Source organism: Syngnathus scovelli, chromosome 18 (assembly GCF_024217435.2).
Source record: "Syngnathus scovelli strain Florida chromosome 18, RoL_Ssco_1.2, whole genome shotgun sequence".
Classification (NCBI taxonomy): domain Eukaryota; kingdom Metazoa; phylum Chordata; class Actinopteri; order Syngnathiformes; family Syngnathidae; genus Syngnathus; species Syngnathus scovelli.
The window spans coordinates 1,605,935-1,611,206 of NC_090864.1; the positions used below are offsets into that span (position 1 = coordinate 1,605,935).

The 5,272-nt window shown below is 40.8% G+C and overlaps 1 long non-coding RNA gene across 1 annotated transcript; it reads left to right on the plus strand.

The window, feature by feature from the left end:
* Positions 1–771: 771 nt before the first annotated feature.
* Positions 772–4,713, plus strand: LOC137839670 (uncharacterized). Its single transcript, XR_011085724.1, has 2 exons — positions 772–3,678; positions 3,816–4,713. It is a non-coding gene; the product is annotated as an uncharacterized lncRNA (long non-coding RNA).
* Positions 4,714–5,272: the final 559 nt, after the last annotated feature.

Consider the following 5,272-nt stretch of genomic DNA (forward strand, 5'->3'; position numbering starts at 1 on the left):
TCATCTAGATAATGATGATGATGAACTAGATGAAGATACAACAGTCTTCTTCCAAGGGTCCCAGCAGGTTAGAGGGAGAGGTAGAGGCCAACAAGGTCGCAGGCCGCCATATAATTCAAAACCCCCACGGGATTCTGACAACTGTTGGAACTGTGGGAGACGAGGACACTTCGCACGAGAGTGTCGTTTTGCAAAACAATATCAATCAAAGGGTGGAGGAAGGAGCAGAGGAGAAGCCAAATTTTTAGCATGACAAGCTTCCTCCTCTTTGACCGCTTATGCTCATACAGAGAAAGAAAGAATAGATGCCCATATGACAGCAAAACATGTCATTGTCAGATTATTAGAATTTTTTTTTAGATTATTAGAAGTCCTGTCCATCCAAGAAGTATGACAATGCTGTTTGTATGCCCAAATTACAAATGACTAGAGCTCAAATTGTGTTACACTGAAGTTAAAATATGCAAATCAAGTGGTAAAGAAATGCAACTTGCTTCTAGAAGATAAATAAATAAAATTAGAATGTGCTGTCCTCGTGTGCATGGGAGGGACCAGCTCATGATCGACCACAGGAAATGGCCAGCCTGTGACGAATCATTGTGGCTGAGACCTACCTTTTGCATGCGAGGGCTGTGCATGTGTGTGCGTATATGTTAAAATGATGAACATTGGCTAAAGTTTTAGTATAAAAAAAAAATTGCTAGACTGTGGTCTATCCAATTTGCACCGCAGAACAGAAATGATTTTGAAAGATAAAAATGAGAGGAAAAAGAGAGAAATCTGTTTGCAAACAGAAACTAATCCACACTAGTGCATGTAAAGTGTCGAGCCCACATGAGAAATTCGGAAAAAAAAAAAAAAAAATGACAGAACATGCTTTCAGGAATTGGAGGAAGCTAAATTGTGAATTTAAGATTTTGCAATGCTACATTTAATAGGAATAATTGATTGGTTGTGTTATAAGATTATACAAAATTCTAAATGCAAGCTAAATCTGAGAGATTGAGTTCTTCAAATTTAAAAACAAAGAAAAAATTCAGATTAATTTGCCAGTTGTTTGTTTTAGTTAAGTTTTTTTTGAATTGGTGGATTGTTCTACCAGGAAACCTAAGTTGAAAATGATATATGAATGTTGTGTGGTGAGCTTGGATGAATTGGGACCAATGTGATAGAAAGACTCCTTTTTGGAGACTGCGTGTGAGATGCAAATGAACATTGATGAATGATAGCCTGAATGAAAAGAAATTACAGGTTGAATGGTTGAAGTTGTTGGCGACTACTATAGAAAATTAGTAGAGCGACTTTGATGAAAGAGTGATTTTGAGCAGGTTGAATGTTAGAAAGAAACACGTAGCTTTTGGATTGATAATTAACTAGAAAAAAAAACTGGAGAACCAGTAACACATGTAGAAGATGTGTGAACTGAGAAATTGAGAAGCGTTTTGGAAAGTAAGTCAAATTAAATAATGATGGAATCGTATGTAGTAAAGAACACATTCTCCCAAAAAGTTTGTCAAGGTGTGAGGCATGGGCGTTGCCAGGCCTCAAAAAGGGGGGGAGTGAGTAGGACAGATAGTGGAAGATAGTAATAATACAACACTTTATGACAATGAATTTTCGAATACATTTGGTGTTATATTGTGGTAATTTTTTTTGTTCTGGTGTAGATAGGTTAGCAACACGAGAGATTTAGAGGTTCAAAAGAAAGACAGTTAAAAGAAAACATTTTTGATTTGGACAATTGCAGGCTAACAGGAACATGAGAACGATAAGAACTACGAGGGGAGATCCAATTTCATTGGGGAGATTGAGAATTCACAGCACCATACTCTAAGTCACATTTTTGAGCAAGCATGACAATAACATGTGATAGGTCAAGACATACAGATCAGGGCTTGATGTGGAAAGCAGACCTCGATGAGTTGATTTTCAATAATGATACTGAAGACAACATACTGTCCGATTAAATTGGAACTATAGATAGATAAAATGTAGCTCAAAAAAAAAAAATAGGATGAGTTGCAGGATTTACGATATAAAAACGAGACCTCTGTTATTAGAAGAATTTGAAGTTTGGTAAACAAACATTACCAGCAAATTGATGGAAGCAGCTACATTTGGAGATAGTCTTACAAGTGTTCAAACCAGCCTGTCATTCTCAGTGTCAGGGCCCCTGAAACCCAATCCGAGTCTTCGCCTGCAGCCGTGAACAACCACAAAATGGTGCCTGGCTCTGAAGCACCTTTGACCTTTGGCGAAGGACAAGAAAAGACTGCTGTTGTGCTTGGAGGAGGACAAGTACACTCCAGAGGAAATACAACATCCTCGGGGACGAGAAAAGACAGTGGAAAGCGGAGGAACTCACAATGATGAAAATTGACTCATTTGAACAATGGACTCATTCAAGAGTGATGGATGGGGTCACTCTGAAGCAACAACAAAAGAACACCAACTTGATAGGGTGAAGTGCGGCAAAAAGATATGGACTTGGAGTGTCTGACAACCAAATCGCACTCCTTGCTACGGCGTTCCCAAATTTGGTGAAGCTTGGTTCAAAGTGGAAGGGAGGTTCATTGTGCACTGAGTTTGACAGAACTGAGGAGATTTGATAAATAAATAAATAAAAATTTGAAAAATACGTAGGGCTACAGATTATAATCAGAGATTGAACGGATTTGGATAAAACAAATAGACTAAAACGGTAGGAAACAAGAGCAAGATCTTATATTTTGGCTCATCAAGCTTAAAACGTAGAGGTCGAGTTATATAAATTTTAGAACAGGACATTTGGCAGTCAGGAGGAAGCTAGGTTGCTCAATGTACCTACTCAATACAATAGTAAGTTTTTTTGCACCACAGTGGAGGTTGGATGGTCAGAAAGTTAGGTACGTTCAATTTTTAACATTCACACAATCATGCATAGGAGTCACAAGGCAACAGTTAACAAGACAATGACTGCAATAGGGGCCACCTACGACTGCACCGACATGAAAAAGTAGAAGTGAGAGAGCAGAGTATGGGATTATATGCTAAAACGTCTGCTATACATTTACCAATAGGAGATTCTATCAAGAGAAGCTACATGAGAGATGGATTAGAATCTCTTTGTCTGCGTGGGTGCGTGTGTGTGTGTGTGTGTGTGTGTTCACACCCTGTGTGGGTGCGAGCGTGTGAGGACAAAGAAGGCATGGATAAGACAATCTCTTTTAAACCAGGAGGCAATAAATGGGAACGCCCCTGTCATAAATAGTTTTTGGTTAAAGGGAATCATTAGGAAGTGTTCAAACTCTTCCCACAAACATTCCTATTTGCCAGTTAAATGGGCACTACAATTGACTACGAGAGTTGCAAACAACAGATGAAGAGCAGTCCTTGGCAGATTATATGATCAGGACGCTCAAACTGTGTCAAAGACAAATTTACTGCCGCTTGATCTTTCCTCCTCACAGGTCGACAACCCCATCAATCCAGGAGACTGGGTCTACATCGAGGTCATCAAAGGAAGGAACTGGGCCAGCCACGACGGGAGGGACCATTCCAAGTCTTGCTGACTACACATGTTGCACCCAAGGTTGCAGGACCCACAAATGCATTAACGACGACTGCTCTCCAGGAGGAAACTGGATGGGAGTTTTGGACATCACCGCTGTGTGCCAGGATGAGAGAGCCGTTTTCAAGGTGTAAGGGCTCTACTACCAACATGGCTGCACCATCGGACGGGACCTACTTCATCCAGAAGTTCAGAGGCACTGCCTCACCTGCATCCTATGAGTGCACGTGCCTGTTCAGTACGGATCATGGTTTTGTGGTCACAGGAGTTGTCCGATGCTGCCTGCCAACTGGACAAGAGTGTGTGCGCCGGTGTGTGTGACTGACCTCACCTACAGACTAGAACATCATCAGCTGACGAAAACACGGGCACATATACAACTTCTTAGACGTGACAGTTGTGATAATGATAATGAGACGTGGATTGCGTAGATGCTGTTCTGTTGAGCATGTTTTACAGAAACTTGATGATTTGACCATCGAAAATGCTTCACAAGTGATGGATACAATGATGTACTGTTTCTGTGTTTTTTTTTTTTTATTGATAGCATTCTGGTCGTCTTAGGCAAAGGGACCGTGTAAGAATTTTCCTGCTAATAACATCTGGCCAGCAGGTTTTTCGCTTACACAATAAGTTTGAGGTAATGCCTCATCTTCACTGGAAAGTGTTGCTATCATTGTTTGTTGTTTTTATTTTTACCATTCTACTTTCTTCATTATACGTATATATGTTTTTTTTCTCTTGCTTATCGTTGTTGTTTGGGGTGGCATAATCATATGATAAATCAGGAGGGAGATGTTAGGGTTTTCAGGTTAGTTTGATCCTATGATTATGTTGGAATGTAGACTGTAATGATTAAATCAATCACGTCTGGCCCTCACAATGTAATAATTAAATCAACCACGTCTGGCCCTCACAATGTAATAAGTAAATCAATCACGTCTGGCCCTCACAATGCAGAGTCTGTTTCCCACAATAGTGTAAAACACCCCCTGCTCTGATCTTATCAGAGGCCGGGGGTTCACCAAACCTGTCCACTCCCACCCCCACTCTGTTCCTCCTAATAAATATGCCCTTGCAGGGAGGAGACTTTTAGACTTCATTCGATAATCGCTGTTCAGACAGCGACGAATGGACTCTCCACCTGCAGGTGTCTAAAAGAACTTGCTTGTCTCCTGTTTTGGTTCTTGCAAAATAAGTTGGAGTGAGCAAATCTCTAACAACCTGCAACGTTTGGTTTAGGTTTTAGGTGCATTTTTAATTTTATTGCTTAAATCGCATTTTCTCGACGAGCTGAGCACGTTGTCTGAAATGTCTTCCTCCCGTCACTCTGGTTGGGTGCGCATAGTAAAAAGTGCTCTTGGCAGCTAGAGAGTGCCGCGTTGACCACTGCGCATGAAGAAATAACCACCTGCAACGTTTGGTTTGGGTTTTAGGTGCATTTTTAATTTTATTGCTTAAATCGCATTTTCTCGACGAGCTGAGCACGTTTTCTGAAATGTGCTCCTCCCGTCACTCTGGTTGGGTGCACATAGTAATAAGTGCTCTTGGCAGCTAGAGAGTGCCGCGTTGACCACTGCATATGAAGAAATAACCACCTGCAACGTTTGGTTTGGGTTTTAGGTGCATTTTTAATTTTATTGCTTAAATTGCATTTTCTCGACGAGCTGAGCACGTTTTCTGAAATGTGCTCCTCCCGTCACTCTGGTTGGATGCGCATAG